Source organism: Schistocerca nitens, chromosome 4, assembly GCF_023898315.1.
Source record: "Schistocerca nitens isolate TAMUIC-IGC-003100 chromosome 4, iqSchNite1.1, whole genome shotgun sequence".
Lineage (NCBI taxonomy): Eukaryota > Metazoa > Arthropoda > Insecta > Orthoptera > Acrididae > Schistocerca > Schistocerca nitens.
Genome location: NC_064617.1, coordinates 616,454,446 through 616,477,587, shown reverse-complemented (window position 1 = coordinate 616,477,587; position 23,142 = coordinate 616,454,446). Strand labels below are relative to the sequence as shown.

General features: G+C 42.2%; 13 non-coding genes across 13 annotated transcripts; all 13 read right to left on the bottom strand.

Moving 5' to 3' along the window:
- Positions 1 to 432: 432 nt before the first annotated feature.
- Positions 433 to 551, bottom strand: LOC126254690 (U5 spliceosomal RNA). Its single transcript, XR_007546342.1, has one exon. It is a non-coding gene; the product is annotated as a U5 spliceosomal RNA (small nuclear RNA).
- A 953-nt stretch (positions 552 to 1,504) lies between these two features.
- LOC126254548 (small nucleolar RNA U3) lies at positions 1,505 to 1,711 on the bottom strand. The gene has a single exon (XR_007546219.1). It is a non-coding gene; the product is annotated as a small nucleolar RNA U3 (small nucleolar RNA).
- A 2,399-nt stretch (positions 1,712 to 4,110) lies between these two features.
- On the bottom strand, positions 4,111 to 4,229 carry LOC126254688 (U5 spliceosomal RNA). Its single transcript, XR_007546341.1, has one exon. It is a non-coding gene; the product is annotated as a U5 spliceosomal RNA (small nuclear RNA).
- Positions 4,230 to 5,182: 953 nt separating this feature from the next.
- On the bottom strand, positions 5,183 to 5,389 carry LOC126254463 (small nucleolar RNA U3). Its single transcript, XR_007546147.1, has one exon. It is a non-coding gene; the product is annotated as a small nucleolar RNA U3 (small nucleolar RNA).
- Positions 5,390 to 7,765: 2,376 nt separating this feature from the next.
- LOC126254687 (U5 spliceosomal RNA) lies at positions 7,766 to 7,884 on the bottom strand. Its single transcript, XR_007546340.1, has one exon. It is a non-coding gene; the product is annotated as a U5 spliceosomal RNA (small nuclear RNA).
- A 953-nt stretch (positions 7,885 to 8,837) lies between these two features.
- LOC126254462 (small nucleolar RNA U3) lies at positions 8,838 to 9,044 on the bottom strand. The gene has a single exon (XR_007546146.1). It is a non-coding gene; the product is annotated as a small nucleolar RNA U3 (small nucleolar RNA).
- A 2,380-nt stretch (positions 9,045 to 11,424) lies between these two features.
- Positions 11,425 to 11,543, bottom strand: LOC126254686 (U5 spliceosomal RNA). Its single transcript, XR_007546339.1, has one exon. It is a non-coding gene; the product is annotated as a U5 spliceosomal RNA (small nuclear RNA).
- A 953-nt stretch (positions 11,544 to 12,496) lies between these two features.
- LOC126254461 (small nucleolar RNA U3) lies at positions 12,497 to 12,703 on the bottom strand. Its single transcript, XR_007546145.1, has one exon. It is a non-coding gene; the product is annotated as a small nucleolar RNA U3 (small nucleolar RNA).
- A 2,376-nt stretch (positions 12,704 to 15,079) lies between these two features.
- Positions 15,080 to 15,198, bottom strand: LOC126254685 (U5 spliceosomal RNA). Its single transcript, XR_007546338.1, has one exon. It is a non-coding gene; the product is annotated as a U5 spliceosomal RNA (small nuclear RNA).
- A 953-nt stretch (positions 15,199 to 16,151) lies between these two features.
- On the bottom strand, positions 16,152 to 16,358 carry LOC126254460 (small nucleolar RNA U3). Its single transcript, XR_007546144.1, has one exon. It is a non-coding gene; the product is annotated as a small nucleolar RNA U3 (small nucleolar RNA).
- Positions 16,359 to 18,738: 2,380 nt separating this feature from the next.
- LOC126254683 (U5 spliceosomal RNA) lies at positions 18,739 to 18,857 on the bottom strand. Its single transcript, XR_007546337.1, has one exon. It is a non-coding gene; the product is annotated as a U5 spliceosomal RNA (small nuclear RNA).
- A 953-nt stretch (positions 18,858 to 19,810) lies between these two features.
- On the bottom strand, positions 19,811 to 20,017 carry LOC126254459 (small nucleolar RNA U3). The gene has a single exon (XR_007546143.1). It is a non-coding gene; the product is annotated as a small nucleolar RNA U3 (small nucleolar RNA).
- Positions 20,018 to 22,408: 2,391 nt separating this feature from the next.
- Positions 22,409 to 22,527, bottom strand: LOC126254682 (U5 spliceosomal RNA). The gene has a single exon (XR_007546336.1). It is a non-coding gene; the product is annotated as a U5 spliceosomal RNA (small nuclear RNA).
- Between the last annotated feature and the right edge of the window lie 615 nt (positions 22,528 to 23,142).

The following is a 23,142-nucleotide window of genomic DNA, read 5'->3' as shown; positions in this document are numbered from 1 at the left end:
AAACAATTGAAATACTCATCCTGCCCAACTAACCACCATCTTCAGCCCAAATCTCACTCACATCATACCTACAAATCACAAACTTCTGCGGTAAAAATTATTTTGGCTTTCAAAACAAAATCTACTTATCACATACCAGTATTTATTACAAAGACAATCATTCATCATTCACTTCCAAATATCAGCTTATATGCTGTTGTGCAACTGCAGTGCAAGTAAACATTCTCAAATCATCTACAACTGAGGTACGGAAAGGGTTCACCAAGAGTTTGCAGGACAATAAATAGCTCTGTCCCCCTCTCTCTCTCTCTACACAATCGTCTAACACACTGCACGCCATTTCAGGCCAAACGTGATCCGCTAATCCACGCCCTTCATTCTCACAACACAATCTACCTCTTGCTACTCACATTACGTTTTACTTGTGATTGTGGCTCAGCAATAGCCGAGCACTACAAAAAATACCTTCTAGACTCATTTAATGTTCCCCTCCACGGAAATCTTTAGTAAAAGGCGAAAGATTTATTCGGTTTGAAGGGAAACCAGAGTGCCGATCAACGCCCTCACTTCAATACTTATGGCTGCTTCTCTATTACTTCTCCGCGAGAACGCCGAAAATTCTTGCCGTCTTGTCTACTTCTCTACCGTCAACAGACTTCCAGTGTCATGCAAGCACACACCCCAAACTAACTGTCAACGCTGAAATAAGTGTCTGCCAACTGTCGTCGCTATTACTCTTTAGATAACTATTTTCATCATTTCTGTCACCATTCAAGCTGCTTCATTACCTCACCTGCCGACAGATGGCAGCACGCATAATTCCTGTCGGCGACCCACCGTCCGACATACAACGTCCGACACACAACTGCCCGCACTGCTCTGCATCTAACACTAATCTCTCTCCTCCCCACCACACTCGTTCACTCAAAAAACTGACAACTAGATAGTTCTTTGTACGCAAAACTAGGCCACATCACACGCAACGTGTATGTAGATGTATGGTGCAAGGGAAATATCCCCCTGCTCCCACACAACTAATTAATACTAGTTGACAACAGAAATAAAATTTCTGTCGATAGTATTTGAACCAGTCTTATTCATTTGCGAATTTCATGCATTCCTTCTTGCAGATAACACTGCCTTGCAAATCACTCAATTCATGTTTGCTAGCCAAACGTGCTCCTCCTAAATGTTTCGTACATCATGCATTAGTGGTGATTATCGAGACTGTGTTGTGTGTCAGCTTTTTATGGTCATCAATTGCACTCTTCTTGTGTTGCTCACTCATTCTTGTAACTCAAAAGTACGTCGTTGTCATCCAAGCCTAGCACTTGGAGCAGGCCAAATCAAATGGCTCGTCCCCGTGCCACTCGAGAAACTTCCACGAGGCTTTCATGACATGTCGCAATCGAAGTCTTTCCACAACCTGTAGCGACATTTCTGCAACGACGCGGGTCCCGATACCAACAGTATGACTTATGCTTCTAATCTATATAATAAAACCACCACTCGGAAAGCGCTATTCCCTTCCCACATCCCTCAGAATGTGGTGAACGATCATCGATTACAACCAAGATGCGATGAATCTTGATCGCAAACCTCACGCTCAGGGAGAGTGCTACCACTCATCATCGTGGTTACGTCTACTCCAGCGTTGAACTAGAGAGAGTTGAAGACATACTACAGAAATGATCCTGTGAAGTATGATCTTGCTTGCAAGCTATCACCGCTCGCTACTTATGCCACGAGACCGTCAACACGCCCTACGAGAATACGACACATTCTTCACATTTCGCGATTTACTTATCGAAGAATTTCTTAAGCTCAGACATTCTGCAAATAACCTACTTCTACCCTTACTTGGCCGCAATGATCTCACTCGGCTATTTTTGTGCGCTACCAGTGCTTCTTGCGTTCCGAAATGAGAGACCATTGCCTCAGGCGAGACTGTATGTAAACACCGCTTGCACCTCCGGCCGCTAGATGGGGGCCTGGGGCACATACAGTAGCTTTCTATGGCGCAAGCAGACATGCCAAATAGCCACTGAAAGAGAAACACGCAAGAGGGCATTCATAGGACTCTTGTGCTTTCTTTAAAACCGCCTCTCTCTTCGAAAATTTTCGCACCGCACTAGCTTATTCACCTCACCCTAACAGTGCGAACTCTTGTCGATATTTGGCCACTTTCATGCATACTTCCTCTTTCGTTTCACTTTGCGTCTTACTTGATACCCGCCCAAGAGCTGCTGATATACAATACTCGCAATAAATGTGTTTCTCTCTGTACCTCTCGTCGCCTATCACGAGTATTGCTTCTCCTCACATGGCAATTATGAAAACACCCACAGCTAAACAAACACTTCCTTCAAGCGCCACGTCCATACTATCAATCATACACTACTAATTTCACAGCTACTTGCTCCACTAATACATTTCTTATGTCTACTGTTAAACAGATGAAGAATCAAAGTATACAACAAGTCCCTATGAACATCACTGTCAGGACATTTTACAGACCTACGCATACCATGCCAATCTTTATGCTTCAACTATGATGGCCCATGTGCTATGAATAAAGAAATTTCTCATAAAATAACAAATAATCTTACAACTATACAAATACTCCGACAAGCTCCTTACTAAAATGCTAGATGTTTAGCAATCCCCCCCATCATCTCAGAATAATCTCAAGCAGTGCTTTCATCCCATGATCACTTCTTTGCAAACAAAACCACAAACTACTTTTTATACTAGCTTCCTTGTCACAGTGAACAGGGAACTAATGCTAGTGCCTCAGTTTACTAAAAAGCTTTTTTCGCTTGCAACATATAAACTACCAACTTGAACCTCTGGGATTTTCAAACACACACACACACACACACACAGAAAACTTAATTCCTCAGAAATTTAGGAGTAACAGTGGTTACCTCACATTTTCATACATACTCAAATAGCTACTTCTGTGCACTTCACACAATGTTCTCATCGTGTTCCAACAGAGAACACACTAATCACTATGAATGGATTCTGGTAAAAGAGCATTAAAAAAACGAACAGCCTGATCAAAGTGATTATCTGCACATCCTCTGCCAATAACATGTCACTCTATACCCGAGGGAAACTAAAATGCAGGGAAAGGAGCTTTGTTGTGACCACTGTGTCGGTATTTCATCATTTACTGACCAAAGTCTTCTCAAGCCAAGTATGCACCAGCTCTGTGTATGGCTGGGTCAATCAAGAGCCCCTTTCAATTTTACTTAAAAGACAAGCAGCATCAACAACTCACAGGAGGCACTGAACATTTTTACCATTATCTGCACCACCTTCCACTGATTTATTGAAGAAGAAACTGCAAAGTCTGGCCAATTTTGTACACAAGTAATCTTGAAAACATTGGAGTCAACAGCAGATACATAGTTTCCAAGACTGTAGCAAGGAACAACCCTTCAATTTCAAGATTTATCTCTCACTGAGACACATCATACCCAAACTACACCTAGCAGGAAATTGCTACTCAATTCATTTCTAGCTATCTATGTCATATTCAACAACTGTCTCTTTCTCACCTAAATCTTCTACAAAACTGAGTACACTGTTATGAACAAAGAACCAATGCCACATTATGGCAACAAGCCAGTGCCACTAATATCCACTCTATTGAAAACAATTGAAATACTCATCCTGCCCAACTAACCACCATCTTCAGCCCAAATCTCACTCACATCATACCTACAAATCACAAACTTCTGCGGTAAAAATTATTTTGGCTTTCAAAACAAAATCTACTTATCACATACCAGTATTTATTACAAAGACAATCATTCATCATTCACTTCCAAATATCAGCTTATATGCTGTTGAGCAACTGCAGTGCAAGTAAACATTCTCAAATCATCTACAACTGAGGTACGGAAAGGGTTCACCAAGAGTTTGCAGGACAATAAATAGCTCTGCCCCCCTCTACCCCCCCCCCCTCTCTCTCTCTCTCTACACAATCGTCTAACACACTGCACGCCATTTCAGGTCAAACGTGATCCGCTAATCCACGCCCTTCATTCTCACAACACAATCTACCTCTTGCTACTCACATTACGTTTTACTTGTGATTGTGGCTCAGCAATAGCCGAGCACTACAAAAAATACCTTCTAGACTCATTTAATGTTCCCCTCCACGGAAATCTTTAGTAAAAGGCGAAAGATTTATTCGGTTTGAAGGGAAACCAGAGTGCCGATCAACGCCCTCACTTCAATACTTATGGCTGCTTCTCTATTACTTCTCCGCGAGAACGCCGAAAATTCTTGCCGTCTTGTCTACTTCTCTACCGTCAACAGACTTCCAGTGTCATGCAAGCACACACCCCAAACTAACTGTCAACGCTGAAATAAGTGTCTGCCAACTGTCGTCGCTATTACTCTTTAGATAACTATTTTCATCATTTCTGTCACCATTCAAGCTGCTTCATTACCTCACCTGCCGACAGATGGCAGCACGCATAATTCCTGTCGGCGACCCACCGTCCGACATACAACGTCCGACACACAACTGCCCGCACTGCTCTGCATCTAACACTAATCTCTCTCCTCCCCACCACACTCGTTCACTCAAAAAACTGACAACTAGATAGTTCTTTGTACGCAAAACTAGGCCACATCACACGCAACGTGTATGTAGATGTATGGTGCAAGGGAAATATCCCCCTGCTCCCACACAACTAATTAATACTAGTTGACAACAGAAATAAAATTTCTGTCGATAGTATTTGAACCAGTCTTATTCATTTGCGAATTTCATGCATTCCTTCTTGCAGATAACACTGCCTTGCAAATCACTCAATTCATGTTTGCTAGCCAAACGTGCTCCTCCTAAATGTTTCGTACATCATGCATTAGTGGTGATTATCGAGACTGTGTTGTGTGTCAGCTTTTTATGGTCATCAATTGCACTCTTCTTGTGTTGCTCACTCATTCTTGTAACTCAAAAGTACGTCGTTGTCATCCAAGCCTAGCACTTGGAGCAGGCCAAATCAAATGGCTCGTCCCCGTGCCACTCGAGAAACTTCCACGAGGCTTTCATGACATGTCGCAATCGAAGTCTTTCCACAACCTGTAGCGACATTTCTGCAACGACGCGGGTCCCGATACCAACAGTATGACTTATGCTTCTAATCTATATAATAAAACCACCACTCGGAAAGCGCTATTCCCTTCCCACATCCCTCAGAATGTGGTGAACGATCATCGATTACAACCAAGATGCGATGAATCTTGATCGCAAGCCTCACGCTCAGGGAGAGTGCTACCACTCATCATCGTGGTTACGTCTACTCCAGCGTTGAACTAGAGAGAGTTGAAGACATACTACAGAAATGATCCTGTGAAGTATGATCTTGCTTGCAAGCTATCACCGCTCGCTACTTATGCCACGAGACCGTCAACACGCCCTACGAGAATACGACACATTCTTCACATTTCGCGATTTACTTATCGAAGAATTTCTTAAGCTCAGACATTCTGCAAAGAACCTACTTCTACCCTTACTTGGCCGCAATGATCTCACTCGGCTATTTTTGTGCGCTACCAGTGCTTCTTGCGTTCCGAAATGAGAGACCATTGCCTCAGGCGAGACTGTATGTAAACACCGCTTGCACCTCCGGCCGCTAGATGGGGGCCTGGGGCACATACAGTAGCTTTCTATGGCGCAAGCAGACATGCCAAATAGCCACTGAAAGAGAAACACACAAGAGGGCATTCATAGGACTCTTGTGCTTTCTTTAAAACCGCCTCTCTCTTCGAAAATTTTCGCACCGCACTAGCTTATTCACCTCACCCTAACAGTGCGAACTCTTGTCGATATTTGGCCACTTTCATGCATACTTCCTCTTTCGTTTCACTTTGCGTCTTACTTGATACCCGCCCAAGAGCTGCTGATATACAATACTCGCAATAAATGTGTTTCTCTCTGTACCTCTCGTCGCCTATCACGAGTATTGCTTCTCCTCACATGGCAATTATGAAAACACCCACAGCTAAACAAACACTTCCTTCAAGCGCCACGTCCATACTATCAATCATACACTACTAATTTCACAGCTACTTGCTCCACTAATACATTTCTTATGTCTACTGTTAAACAGATGAAGAATCAAAGTATACAACAAGTCCCTATGAACATCACTGTCAGGACATTTTACAGACCTACGCATACCATGCCAATCTTTATGCTTCAACTATGATGGCCCATGTGCTATGAATAAAGAAATTTCTCATAAAATAACAAATAATCTTACAACTATACAAATACTCCGACAAGCTCCTTACTAAAATGCTAGATGTTTAGCAATCCCCCCCATCATCTCAGAATAATCTCAAGCAGTGCTTTCATCCCATGAGCACTTCTTTGCAAACAAAACCACAAACTACTTTTTATACTAGCTTCCTTGTCACAGTGAACAGGGAACTAATGCTAGTGCCTCAGTTTACTAAAAAGCTTTTTTCGCTTGCAACATATAAACTACCAACTTGAACCTCAGGGATTTTCAAACACACACACACACACAGAAAACTTAATTCCACAGAAATTTAGGAGTAACAGTGGTTACCTCACATTTTCATACATACTCAAATAGCTACTTCTGTGCACTTCACACAATGTTCTCATCGTGTTCCAACAGAGAACACACTAATCACTATGAATGGATTCTGGTAAAAGAGCATTAAAAAAACGAACAGCCTGATCAAAGTGATTATCTGCACATCCTCTGCCAATAACATGTCACTCTATACCCGAGGGAAACTAAAATGCAGGGAAAGGAGCTTTGTTGTGACCACTGTGTCGGTATTTCATCATTTACTGACCAAAGTCTTCTCAAGCCAAGTATGCACCAGCTCTGTGTATGGCTGGGTCAATCAAGAGCCCCTATCAATTTTACTTAAAAGACAAGCAGCATCAACAACTCACAGGAGGCACTGAACATTTTTACCATTATCTGCACCACCTTCCACTGATTTATTGAAGAAGAAACTGCAAAGTCTGGCCAATTTTGTACACAAGTAATCTTGAAAACATTGGAGTCAACAGCAGATACATAGTTTCCAAGACTGTAGCAAGGAACAACCCTTCAATTTCAAGATTTATCTCTCACTGAGACACATCATACCCAAACTACACCTAGCAGGAAATTGCTACTCAATTCATTTCTAGCTATCTATGTCATATTCAACAACTGTCTCTTTCTCACCTAAATCTTCTACAAAACTGAGTACACTGTTATGAACAAAGAACCAATGCCACATTATGGCAACAAGCCAGTGCCACTAATATCCACTCTATTGAAAACAATTGAAATACTCATCCTGCCCAACTAACCACCATCTTCAGCCCAAATCTCACTCACATCATACCTACAAATCACAAACTTCTGCGGTAAAAATTATTTTGGCTTTCAAAACAAAATCTACTTATCACATACCAGTATTTATTACAAAGACAATCATTCATCATTCACTTCCAAATATCAGCTTATATGCTGTTGAGCAACTGCAGTGCAAGTAAACATTCTCAAATCATCTACAACTGAGGTACGGAAAGGGTTCACCAAGAGTTTGCAGGACAATAAATAGCTCTGTCCCCCTCTCTCTCTCTCTACACAATCGTCTAACACACTGCACGCCATTTCAGGCCAAACGTGATCCGCTAATTCACGCCCTTCATTCTCACAACACAATCTACCTCTTGCTACTCACATTACGTTTTACTTGTGATTGTGGCTCAGCAATAGCCGAGCACTACAAAAAATACCTTCTAGACTCATTTAATGTTCCCCTCCACGGAAATCTTTAGTAAAAGGCGAAAGATTTATTCGGTTTGAAGGGAAACCAGAGTGCCGATCAACGCCCTCACTTCAATACTTATGGCTGCTTCTCTATTACTTCTCCGCGAGAACGCCGAAAATTCTTGCCGTCTTGTCTACTTCTCTACCGTCAACAGACTTCCAGTGTCATGCAAGCACACACCCCAAACTAACTGTCAACGCTGAAATAAGTGTCTGCCAACTGTCGTCGCTATTACTCTTTAGATAACTATTTTCATCATTTCTGTCACCATTCAAGCTGCTTCATTACCTCACCTGCCGACAGATGGCAGCACGCATAATTCCTGTCGGCGACCCACCGTCCGACATACAACGTCCGACACACAACTGCCCGCACTGCTCTGCATCTAACACTAATCTCTCTCCTCCCCACCACACTCGTTCACTCAAAAAACTGACAACTAGATAGTTCTTTGTACGCAAAACTAGGCCACATCACACGCAACGTGTATGTAGATGTATGGTGCAAGGGAAATATCCCCCTGCTCCCACACAACTAATTAATACTAGTTGACAACAGAAATAAAATTTCTGTCGATAGTATTTGAACCAGTCTTATTCATTTGCGAATTTCATGCATTCCTTCTTGCAGATAACACTGCCTTGCAAATCACTCAATTCATGTTTGCTAGCCAAACGTGCTCCTCCTAAATGTTTCGTACATCATGCATTAGTGGTGATTATCGAGACTGTGTTGTGTGTCAGCTTTTTATGGTCATCAATTGCACTCTTCTTGTGTTGCTCACTCATTCTTGTAACTCAAAAGTACGTCGTTGTCATCCAAGCCTAGCACTTGGAGCAGGCCAAATCAAATGGCTCGTCCCCGTGCCACTCGAGAAACTTCCACGAGGCTTTCATGACATGTCGCAATCGAAGTCTTTCCACAACCTGTAGCGACATTTCTGCAACGACGCGGGTCCCGATACCAACAGTATGACTTATGCTTCTAATCTATATAATAAAACCACCACTCGGAAAGCGCTATTCCCTTCCCACATCCCTCAGAATGTGGTGAACGATCATCGATTACAACCAAGATGCGATGAATCTTGATCGCAAGCCTCACGCTCAGGGAGAGTGCTACCACTCATCATCGTGGTTACGTCTACTCCAGCGTTGAACTAGAGAGAGTTGAAGACATACTACAGAAATGATCCTGTGAAGTATGATCTTGCTTGCAAGCTATCACCGCTCGCTACTTATGCCACGAGACCGTCAACACGCCCTACGAGAATACGACACATTCTTCACATTTCGCGATTTACTTATCGAAGAATTTCTTAAGCTCAGACATTCTGCAAAGAACCTACTTCTACCCTTACTTGGCCGCAATGATCTCACTCGGCTATTTTTGTGCGCTACCAGTGCTTCTTGCGTTCCGAAATGAGAGACCATTGCCTCAGGCGAGACTGTATGTAAACACCGCTTGCACCTCCGGCCGCTAGATGGGGGCCTGGGGCACATACAGTAGCTTTCTATGGCGCAAGCAGACATGCCAAATAGCCACTGAAAGAGAAACACGCAAGAGGGCATTCATAGGACTCTTGTGCTTTCTTTAAAACCGCCTCTCTCTTCGAAAATTTTCGCACCGCACTAGCTTATTCACCTCACCCTAACAGTGCGAACTCTTGTCGATATTTGGCCACTTTCATGCATACTTCCTCTTTCGTTTCACTTTGCGTCTTACTTGATACCCGCCCAAGAGCTGCTGATATACAATACTCGCAATAAATGTGTTTCTCTCTGTACCTCTCGTCGCCTATCACGAGTATTGCTTCTCCTCACATGGCAATTATGAAAACACCCACAGCTAAACAAACACTTCCTTCAAGCGCCACGTCCATACTATCAATCATACACTACTAATTTCACAGCTACTTGCTCCACTAATACATTTCTTATGTCTACTGTTAAACAGATGAAGAATCAAAGTATACAACAAGTCCCTATGAACATCACTGTCAGGACATTTTACAGACCTACGCATACCATGCCAATCTTTATGCTTCAACTATGATGGCCCATGTGCTATGAATAAAGAAATTTCTCATAAAATAACAAATAATCTTACAACTATACAAATACTCCGACAAGCTCCTTACTAAAATGCTAGATGTTTAGCAATCCCCCCCATCATCTCAGAATAATCTCAAGCAGTGCTTTCATCCCATGAGCACTTCTTTGCAAACAAAACCACAAACTACTTTTTATACTAGCTTCCTTGTCACAGTGAACAGGGAACTAATGCTAGTGCCTCAGTTTACTAAAAAGCTTTTTTCGCTTGCAACATATAAACTACCAACTTGAACCTCTGGGATTTTCAAACACACACACACACACACACAGAAAACTTAATTCCTCAGAAATTTAGGAGTAACAGTGGTTACCTCACATTTTCATACATACTCAAATAGCTACTTCTGTGCACTTCACACAATGTTCTCATCGTGTTCCAACAGAGAACACACTAATCACTATGAATGGATTCTGGTAAAAGAGCATTAAAAAAACGAACAGCCTGATCAAAGTGATTATCTGCACATCCTCTGCCAATAACATGTCACTCTATACCCGAGGGAAACTAAAATGCAGGGAAAGGAGCTTTGTTGTGACCACTGTGTCGGTATTTCATCATTTACTGACCAAAGTCTTCTCAAGCCAAGTATGCACCAGCTCTGTGTATGGCTGGGTCAATCAAGAGCCCCTATCAATTTTACTTAAAAGACAAGCAGCATCAACAACTCACAGGAGGCACTGAACATTTTTACCATTATCTGCACCACCTTCCACTGATTTATTGAAGAAGAAACTGCAAAGTCTGGCCAATTTTGTACACAAGTAATCTTGAAAACATTGGAGTCAACAGCAGATACATAGTTTCCAAGACTGTAGCAAGGAGCAACCCTTCAATTTCAAGATTTATCTCTCACTGAGACACATCATACCCAAACTACACCTAGCAGGAAATTGCTACTCAATTCATTTCTAGCTATCTATGTCATATTCAACAACTGTCTCTTTCTCACCTAAATCTTCTACAAAACTGAGTACACTGTTATGAACAAAGAACCAATGCCACATTATGGCAACAAGCCAGTGCCACTAATATCCACTCTATTGAAAACAATTGAAATACTCATCCTGCCCAACTAACCACCATCTTCAGCCCAAATCTCACTCACATCATACCTACAAATCACAAACTTCTGCGGTAAAAATTATTTTGGCTTTCAAAACAAAATCTACTTATCACATACCAGTATTTATTACAAAGACAATCATTCATCATTCACTTCCAAATATCAGCTTATATGCTGTTGAGCAACTGCAGTGCAAGTAAACATTCTCAAATCATCTACAACTGAGGTACGGAAAGGGTTCACCAAGAGTTTGCAGGACAATAAATAGCTCTGTCCCCCTCTCTCTCTCTCTACACAATCGTCTAACACACTGCACGCCATTTCAGGCCAAACGTGATCCGCTAATTCACGCCCTTCATTCTCACAACACAATCTACCTCTTGCTACTCACATTACGTTTTACTTGTGATTGTGGCTCAGCAATAGCCGAGCACTACAAAAAATACCTTCTAGACTCATTTAATGTTCCCCTCCACGGAAATCTTTAGTAAAAGGCGAAAGATTTATTCGGTTTGAAGGGAAACCAGAGTGCCGATCAACGCCCTCACTTCAATACTTATGGCTGCTTCTCTATTACTTCTCCGCGAGAACGCCGAAAATTCTTGCCGTCTTGTCTACTTCTCTACCGTCAACAGACTTCCAGTGTCATGCAAGCACACACCCCAAACTAACTGTCAACGCTGAAATAAGTGTCTGCCAACTGTCGTCGCTATTACTCTTTAGATAACTATTTTCATCATTTCTGTCACCATTCAAGCTGCTTCATTACCTCACCTGCCGACAGATGGCAGCACGCATAATTCCTGTCGGCGACCCACCGTCCGACATACAACGTCCGACACACAACTGCCCGCACTGCTCTGCATCTAACACTAATCTCTCTCCTCCCCACCACACTCGTTCACTCAAAAAACTGACAACTAGATAGTTCTTTGTACGTAAAACTAGGCCACATCACACGCAACGTGTATGTAGATGTATGGTGCAAGGGAAATATCCCCCTGCTCCCACACAACTAATTAATACTAGTTGACAACAGAAATAAAATTTCTGTCGATAGTATTTGAACCAGTCTTATTCATTTGCGAATTTCATGCATTCCTTCTTGCAGATAACACTGCCTTGCAAATCACTCAATTCATGTTTGCTAGCCAAACGTGCTCCTCCTAAATGTTTCGTACATCATGCATTAGTGGTGATTATCGAGACTGTGTTGTGTGTCAGCTTTTTATGGTCATCAATTGCACTCTTCTTGTGTTGCTCACTCATTCTTGTAACTCAAAAGTACGTCGTTGTCATCCAAGCCTAGCACTTGGAGCAGGCCAAATCAAATGGCTCGTCCCCGTGCCACTCGAGAAACTTCCACGAGGCTTTCATGACATGTCGCAATCGAAGTCTTTCCACAACCTGTAGCGACATTTCTGCAACGACGCGGGTCCCGATACCAACAGTATGACTTATGCTTCTAATCTATATAATAAAACCACCACTCGGAAAGCGCTATTCCCTTCCCACATCCCTCAGAATGTGGTGAACGATCATCGATTACAACCAAGATGCGATGAATCTTGATCGCAAGCCTCACGCTCAGGGAGAGTGCTACCACTCATCATCGTGGTTACGTCTACTCCAGCGTTGAACTAGAGAGAGTTGAAGACATACTACAGAAATGATCCTGTGAAGTATGATCTTGCTTGCAAGCTATCACCGCTCGCTACTTATGCCACGAGACCGTCAACACGCCCTACGAGAATACGACACATTCTTCACATTTCGCGATTTACTTATCGAAGAATTTCTTAAGCTCAGACATTCTGCAAAGAACCTACTTCTACCCTTACTTGGCCGCAATGATCTCACTCGGCTATTTTTGTGCGCTACCAGTGCTTCTTGCGTTCCGAAATGAGAGACCATTGCCTCAGGCGAGACTGTATGTAAACACCGCTTGCACCTCCGGCCGCTAGATGGGGGCCTGGGGCACATACAGTAGCTTTCTATGGCGCAAGCAGACATGCCAAATAGCCACTGAAAGAGAAACACACAAGAGGGCATTCATAGGACTCTTGTGCTTTCTTTAAAACCGCCTCTCTCTTCGAAAATTTTCGCACCGCACTAGCTTATTCACCTCACCCTAACAGTGCGAACTCTTGTCGATATTTGGCCACTTTCATGCATACTTCCTCTTTCGTTTCACTTTGCGTCTTACTTGATACCCGCCCAAGAGCTGCTGATATACAATACTCGCAATAAATGTGTTTCTCTCTGTACCTCTCGTCGCCTATCACGAGTATTGCTTCTCCTCACATGGCAATTATGAAAACACCCACAGCTAAACAAACACTTCCTTCAAGCGCCACGTCCATACTATCAATCATACACTACTAATTTCACAGCTACTTGCTCCACTAATACATTTCTTATGTCTACTGTTAAACAGATGAAGAATCAAAGTATACAACAAGTCCCTATGAACATCACTGTCAGGACATTTTACAGACCTACGCATACCATGCCAATCTTTATGCTTCAACTATGATGGCCCATGTGCTATGAATAAAGAAATTTCTCATAAAATAACAAATAATCTTACAACTATACAAATACTCCGACAAGCTCCTTACTAAAATGCTAGATGTTTAGCAATCCCCCCCATCATCTCAGAATAATCTCAAGCAGTGCTTTCATCCCATGAGCACTTCTTTGCAAACAAAACCACAAACTACTTTTTATACTAGCTTCCTTGTCACAGTGAACAGGGAACTAATGCTAGTGCCTCAGTTTACTAAAAAGCTTTTTTCGCTTGCAACATATAAACTACCAACTTGAACCTCAGGGATTTTCAAACACACACACACACACAGAAAACTTAATTCCACAGAAATTTAGGAGTAACAGTGGTTACCTCACATTTTCATACATACTCAAATAGCTACTTCTGTGCACTTCACACAATGTTCTCATCGTGTTCCAACAGAGAACACACTAATCACTATGAATGGATTCTGGTAAAAGAGCATTAAAAAAACGAACAGCCTGATCAAAGTGATTATCTGCACATCCTCTGCCAATAACATGTCACTCTATACCCGAGGGAAACTAAAATGCAGGGAAAGGAGCTTTGTTGTGACCACTGTGTCGGTATTTCATCATTTACTGACCAAAGTCTTCTCAAGCCAAGTATGCACCAGCTCTGTGTATGGCTGGGTCAATCAAGAGCCCCTATCAATTTTACTTAAAAGACAAGCAGCATCAACAACTCACAGGAGGCACTGAACATTTTTACCATTATCTGCACCACCTTCCACTGATTTATTGAAGAAGAAACTGCAAAGTCTGGCCAATTTTGTACACAAGTAATCTTGAAAACATTGGAGTCAACAGCAGATACATAGTTTCCAAGACTGTAGCAAGGAACAACCCTTCAATTTCAAGATTTATCTCTCACTGAGACACATCATACCCAAACTACACCTAGCAGGAAATTGCTACTCAATTCATTTCTAGCTATCTATGTCATATTCAACAACTGTCTCTTTCTCACCTAAATCTTCTACAAAACTGAGTACACTGTTATGAACAAAGAACCAATGCCACATTATGGCAACAAGCCAGTGCCACTAATATCCACTCTATTGAAAACAATTGAAATACTCATCCTGCCCAACTAACCACCATCTTCAGCCCAAATCTCACTCACATCATACCTACAAATCACAAACTTCTGCGGTAAAAATTATTTTGGCTTTCAAAACAAAATCTACTTATCACATACCAGTATTTATTACAAAGACAATCATTCATCATTCACTTCCAAATATCAGCTTATATGCTGTTGAGCAACTGCAGTGCAAGTAAACATTCTCAAATCATCTACAACTGAGGTACGGAAAGGGTTCACCAAGAGTTTGCAGGACAATAAATAGCTCTGTCCCCCTCTCTCTCTCTCTACACAATCGTCTAACACACTGCACGCCATTTCAGGCCAAACGTGATCCGCTAATTCACGCCCTTCATTCTCACAACACAATCTACCTCTTGCTACTCACATTACGTTTTACTTGTGATTGTGGCTCAGCAATAGCCGAGCACTACAAAAAATACCTTCTAGACTCATTTAATGTTCCCCTCCACGGAAATCTTTAGTAAAAGGCGAAAGATTTATTCGGTTTGAAGGGAAACCAGAGTGCCGATCAACGCCCTCACTTCAATACTTATGGCTGCTTCTCTATTACTTCTCCGCGAGAACGCCGAAAATTCTTGCCGTCTTGTCTACTTCTCTACCGTCAACAGACTTCCAGTGTCATGCAAGCACACACCCCAAACTAACTGTCAACGCTGAAATAAGTGTCTGCCAACTGTCGTCGCTATTACTCTTTAGATAACTATTTTCATCATTTCTGTCACCATTCAAGCTGCTTCATTACCTCACCTGCCGACAGATGGCAGCACGCATAATTCCTGTCGGCGACCCACCGTCCGACATACAACGTCCGACACACAACTGCCCGCACTGCTCTGCATCTAACACTAATCTCTCTCCTCCCCACCACACTCGTTCACTCAAAAAACTGACAACTAGATAGTTCTTTGTACGCAAAACTAGGCCACATCACACGCAACGTGTATGTAGATGTATGGTGCAAGGGAAATATCCCCCTGCTCCCACACAACTAATTAATACTAGTTGACAACAGAAATAAAATTTCTGTCGATAGTATTTGAACCAGTCTTATTCATTTGCGAATTTCATGCATTCCTTCTTGCAGATAACACTGCCTTGCAAATCACTCAATTCATGTTTGCTAGCCAAACGTGCTCCTCCTAAATGTTTCGTACATCATGCATTAGTGGTGATTATCGAGACTGTGTTGTGTGTCAGCTTTTTATGGTCATCAATTGCACTCTTCTTGTGTTGCTCACTCATTCTTGTAACTCAAAAGTACGTCGTTGTCATCCAAGCCTAGCACTTGGAGCAGGCCAAATCAAATGGCTCGTCCCCGTGCCACTCGAGAAACTTCCACGAGGCTTTCATGACATGTCGCAATCGAAGTCTTTCCACAACCTGTAGCGACATTTCTGCAACGACGCGGGTCCCGATACCAACAGTATGACTTATGCTTCTAATCTATATAATAAAACCACCACTCGGAAAGCGCTATTCCCTTCCCACATCCCTCAGAATGTGGTGAACGATCATCGATTACAACCAAGATGCGATGAATCTTGATCGCAAGCCTCACGCTCAGGGAGAGTGCTACCACTCATCATCGTGGTTACGTCTACTCCAGCGTTGAACTAGAGAGAGTTGAAGACATACTACAGAAATGATCCTGTGAAGTATGATCTTGCTTGCAAGCTATCACCGCTCGCTACTTATGCCACGAGACCGTCAACACGCCCTACGAGAATACGACACATTCTTCACATTTCGCGATTTACTTATCGAAGAATTTCTTAAGCTCAGACATTCTGCAAAGAACCTACTTCTACCCTTACTTGGCCGCAATGATCTCACTCGGCTATTTTTGTGCGCTACCAGTGCTTCTTGCGTTCCGAAATGAGAGACCATTGCCTCAGGCGAGACTGTATGTAAACACCGCTTGCACCTCCGGCCGCTAGATGGGGGCCTGGGGCACATACAGTAGCTTTCTATGGCGCAAGCAGACATGCCAAATAGCCACTGAAAGAGAAACACGCAAGAGGGCATTCATAGGACTCTTGTGCTTTCTTTAAAACCGCCTCTCTCTTCGAAAATTTTCGCACCGCACTAGCTTATTCACCTCACCCTAACAGTGCGAACTCTTGTCGATATTTGGCCACTTTCATGCATACTTCCTCTTTCGTTTCACTTTGCGTCTTACTTGATACCCGCCCAAGAGCTGCTGATATACAATACTCGCAATAAATGTGTTTCTCTCTGTACCTCTCGTCGCCTATCACGAGTATTGCTTCTCCTCACATGGCAATTATGAAAACACCCACAGCTAAACAAACACTTCCTTCAAGCGCCACGTCCATACTATCAATCATACACTACTAATTTCACAGCTACTTGCTCCACTAATACATTTCTTATGTCTACTGTTAAACAGATGAAGAATCAAAGTATACAACAAGTCCCTATGAACATCACTGTCAGGACATTTTACAGACCTACGCATACCATGCCAATCTTTATGCTTCAACTATGATGGCCCATGTGCTATGAATAAAGAAATTTCTCATAAAATAACAAATAATCTTACAACTATACAAATACTCCGACAAGCTCCTTACTAAAATGCTAGATGTTTAGCAATCCCCCCCATCATCTCAGAATAATCTCAAGCAGTGCTTTCATCCCATGAGCACTTCTTTGCAAACAAAACCACAAACTACTTTTTATACTAGCTTCCTTGTCACAGTGAACAGGGAACTAATGCTAGTGCCTCAGTTTACTAAAAAGCTTTTTTCGCTTGCAACATATAAACTACCAACTTGAACCTCTGGGATTTTCAAACACACACACACACACACACAGAAAACTTAATTCCTCAGAAATTTAGGAGTAACAGTGGTTACCTCACATTTTCATACATACTCAAATAGCTACTTCTGTGCACTTCACACAATGTTCTCATCGTGTTCCAACAGAGAACACACTAATCACTATGAATGGATTCTGGTAAAAGAGCATTAAAAAAACGAACAGCCTGATCAAAGTGATTATCTGCACATCCTCTGCCAATAACATGTCACTCTATACCCGAGGGAAACTAAAATGCAGGGAAAGGAGCTTTGTTGTGACCACTGTGTCGGTATTTCATCATTTACTGACCAAAGTCTTCTCAAGCCAAGTATGCACCAGCTCTGTGTATGGCTGGGTCAATCAAGAGCCCCTATCAATTTTACTTAAAAGACAAGCAGCATCAACAACTCACAGGAGGCACTGAACATTTTTACCATTATCTGCACCACCTTCCACTGATTTATTGAAGAAGAAACTGCAAAGTCTGGCCAATTTTGTACACAAGTAATCTTGAAAACATTGGAGTCAACAGCAGATACATAGTTTCCAAGACTGTAGCAAGGAGCAACCCTTCAATTTCAAGATTTATCTCTCACTGAGACACATCATACCCAAACTACACCTAGCAGGAAATTGCTACTCAATTCATTTCTAGCTATCTATGTCATATTCAACAACTGTCTCTTTCTCACCTAAATCTTCTACAAAACTGAGTACACTGTTATGAACAAAGAACCAATGCCACATTATGGCAACAAGCCAGTGCCACTAATATCCACTCTATTGAAAACAATTGAAATACTCATCCTGCCCAACTAACCACCATCTTCAGCCCAAATCTCACTCACATCATACCTACAAATCACAAACTTCTGCGGTAAAAATTATTTTGGCTTTCAAAACAAAATCTACTTATCACATACCAGTATTTATTACAAAGACAATCATTCATCATTCACTTCCAAATATCAGCTTATATGCTGTTGAGCAACTGCAGTGCAAGTAAACATTCTCAAATCATCTACAACTGAGGTACGGAAAGGGTTCACCAAGAGTTTGCAGGACAATAAATAGCTCTGTCCCCCTCTCTCTCTCTCTACACAATCGTCTAACACACTGCACGCCATTTCAGGCCAAACGTGATCCGCTAATTCACGCCCTTCATTCTCACAACACAATCTACCTCTTGCTACTCACATTACGTTTTACTTGTGATTGTGGCTCAGCAATAGCCGAGCACTACAAAAAATACCTTCTAGACTCATTTAATGTTCCCCTCCACGGAAATCTTTAGTAAAAGGCGAAAGATTTATTCGGTTTGAAGGGAAACCAGAGTGCCGATCAACGCCCTCACTTCAATACTTATGGCTGCTTCTCTATTACTTCTCCGCGAGAACGCCGAAAATTCTTGCCGTCTTGTCTACTTCTCTACCGTCAACAGACTTCCAGTGTCATGCAAGCACACACCCCAAACTAACTGTCAACGCTGAAATAAGTGTCTGCCAACTGTCGTCGCTATTACTCTTTAGATAACTATTTTCATCATTTCTGTCACCATTCAAGCTGCTTCATTACCTCACCTGCCGACAGATGGCAGCACGCATAATTCCTGTCGGCGACCCACCGTCCGACATACAACGTCCGACACACAACTGCCCGCACTGCTCTGCATCTAACACTAATCTCTCTCCTCCCCACCACACTCGTTCACTCAAAAAACTGACAACTAGATAGTTCTTTGTACGTAAAACTAGGCCACATCACACGCAACGTGTATGTAGATGTATGGTGCAAGGGAAATATCCCCCTGCTCCCACACAACTAATTAATACTAGTTGACAACAGAAATAAAATTTCTGTCGATAGTATTTGAACCAGTCTTATTCATTTGCGAATTTCATGCATTCCTTCTTGCAGATAACACTGCCTTGCAAATCACTCAATTCATGTTTGCTAGCCAAACGTGCTCCTCCTAAATGTTTCGTACATCATGCATTAGTGGTGATTATCGAGACTGTGTTGTGTGTCAGCTTTTTATGGTCATCAATTGCACTCTTCTTGTGTTGCTCACTCATTCTTGTAACTCAAAAGTACGTCGTTGTCATCCAAGCCTAGCACTTGGAGCAGGCCAAATCAAATGGCTCGTCCCCGTGCCACTCGAGAAACTTCCACGAGGCTTTCATGACATGTCGCAATCGAAGTCTTTCCACAACCTGTAGCGACATTTCTGCAACGACGCGGGTCCCGATACCAACAGTATGACTTATGCTTCTAATCTATATAATAAAACCACCACTCGGAAAGCGCTATTCCCTTCCCACATCCCTCAGAATGTGGTGAACGATCATCGATTACAACCAAGATGCGATGAATCTTGATCGCAAGCCTCACGCTCAGGGAGAGTGCTACCACTCATCATCGTGGTTACGTCTACTCCAGCGTTGAACTAGAGAGAGTTGAAGACATACTACAGAAATGATCCTGTGAAGTATGATCTTGCTTGCAAGCTATCACCGCTCGCTACTTATGCCACGAGACCGTCAACACGCCCTACGAGAATACGACACATTCTTCACATTTCGCGATTTACTTATCGAAGAATTTCTTAAGCTCAGACATTCTGCAAAGAACCTACTTCTACCCTTACTTGGCCGCAATGATCTCACTCGGCTATTTTTGTGCGCTACCAGTGCTTCTTGCGTTCCGAAATGAGAGACCATTGCCTCAGGCGAGACTGTATGTAAACACCGCTTGCACCTCCGGCCGCTAGATGGGGGCCTGGGGCACATACAGTAGCTTTCTATGGCGCAAGCAGACATGCCAAATAGCCACTGAAAGAGAAACACACAAGAGGGCATTCATAGGACTCTTGTGCTTTCTTTAAAACCGCCTCTCTCTTCGAAAATTTTCGCACCGCACTAGCTTATTCACCTCACCCTAACAGTGCGAACTCTTGTCGATATTTGGCCACTTTCATGCATACTTCCTCTTTCGTTTCACTTTGCGTCTTACTTGATACCCGCCCAAGAGCTGCTGATATACAATACTCGCAATAAATGTGTTTCTCTCTGTACCTCTCGTCGCCTATCACGAGTATTGCTTCTCCTCACATGGCAATTATGAAAACACCCACAGCTAAACAAACACTTCCTTCAAGCGCCACGTCCATACTATCAATCATACACTACTAATTTCACAGCTACTTGCTCCACTAATACATTTCTTATGTCTACTGTTAAACAGATGAAGAATCAAAGTATACAACAAGTCCCTATGAACATCACTGTCAGGACATTTTACAGACCTACGCATACCATGCCAATCTTTATGCTTCAACTATGATGGCCCATGTGCTATGAATAAAGAAATTTCTCATAAAATAACAAATAATCTTACAACTATACAAATACTCCGACAAGCTCCTTACTAAAATGCTAGATGTTTAGCAATCCCCCCCATCATCTCAGAATAATCTCAAGCAGTGCTTTCATCCCATGAGCACTTCTTTGCAAACAAAACCACAAACTACTTTTTATACTAGCTTCCTTGTCACAGTGAACAGGGAACTAATGCTAGTGCCTCAGTTTACTAAAAAGCTTTTTTCGCTTGCAACATATAAACTACCAACTTGAACCTCTGGGATTTTCAAACACACACACACACACAGAAAACTTAATTCCACAGAAATTTAGGAGTAACAGTGGTTACCTCACATTTTCATACATACTCAAATAGCTACTTCTGTGCACTTCACACAATGTTCTCATCGTGTTCCAACAGAGAACACACTAATCACTATGAATGGATTCTGGTAAAAGAGCATTAAAAAAACGAACAGCCTGATCAAAGTGATTATCTGCACATCCTCTGCCAATAACATGTCACTCTATACCCGAGGGAAACTAAAATGCAGGGAAAGGAGCTTTGTTGTGACCACTGTGTCGGTATTTCATCATTTACTGACCAAAGTCTTCTCAAGCCAAGTATGCACCAGCTCTGTGTATGGCTGGGTCAATCAAGAGCCCCTATCAATTTTACTTAAAAGACAAGCAGCATCAACAACTCACAGGAGGCACTGAACATTTTTACCATTATCTGCACCACCTTCCACTGATTTATTGAAGAAGAAACTGCAAAGTCTGGCCAATTTTGTACACAAGTAATCTTGAAAACATTGGAGTCAACAGCAGATACATAGTTTCCAAGACTGTAGCAAGGAACAACCCTTCAATTTCAAGATTTATCTCTCACTGAGACACATCATACCCAAACTACACCTAGCAGGAAATTGCTACTCAATTCATTTCTAGCTATCTATGTCATATTCAACAACTGTCTCTTTCTCACCTAAATCTTCTACAAAACTGAGTACACTGTTATGAACAAAGAACCAATGCCACATTATGGCAACAAGCCAGTGCCACTAATATCCACTCTATTGAAAACAATTGAAATACTCATCCTGCCCAACTAACCACCATCTTCAGCCCAAATCTCACTCACATCATACCTACAAATCACAAACTTCTGCGGTAAAAATTATTTTGGCTTTCAAAACAAAATCTACTTATCACATACCAGTATTTATTACAAAGACAATCATTCATCATTCACTTCCAAATATCAGCTTATATGCTGTTGTGCAACTGCAGTGCAAGTAAACATTCTCAAATCATCTACAACTGAGGTACGGAAAGGGTTCACCAAGAGTTTGCAGGACAATAAATAGCTCTGCCCCCCTCTACCCCCCCCCCCTCTCTCTCTCTCTACACAATCGTCTAACACACTGCACGCCATTTCAGGCCAAACGTGATCCGCTAATTCACGCCCTTCATTCTCACAACACAATCTACCTCTTGCTACTCACATTACGTTTTACTTGTGATTGTGGCTCAGCAATAGCCGAGCACTACAAAAAATACCTTCTAGACTCATTTAATGTTCCCCTCCACGGAAATCTTTAGTAAAAGGCGAAAGATTTATTCGGTTTGAAGGGAAACCAGAGTGCCGATCAACGCCCTCACTTCAATACTTATGGCTGCTTCTCTATTACTTCTCCGCGAGAACGCCGAAAATTCTTGCCGTCTTGTCTACTTCTCTACCGTCAACAGACTTCCAGTGTCATGCAAGCACACACCCCAAACTAACTGTCAACGCTGAAATAAGTGTCTGCCAACTGTCGTCGCTATTACTCTTTAGATAACTATTTTCATCATTTCTGTCACCATTCAAGCTGCTTCATTACCTCACCTGCCGACAGATGGCAGCACGCATAATTCCTGTCGGCGACCCACCGTCCGACATACAACGTCCGACACACAACTGCCCGCACTGCTCTGCATCTAACACTAATCTCTCTCCTCCCCACCACACTCGTTCACTCAAAAAACTGACAACTAGATAGTTCTTTGTACGCAAAACTAGGCCACATCACACGCAACGTGTATGTAGATGTATGGTGCAAGGGAAATATCCCCCTGCTCCCACACAACTAATTAATACTAGTTGACAACAGAAATAAAATTTCTGTCGATAGTATTTGAACCAGTCTTATTCATTTGCGAATTTCATGCATTCCTTCTTGCAGATAACACTGCCTTGCAAATCACTCAATTCATGTTTG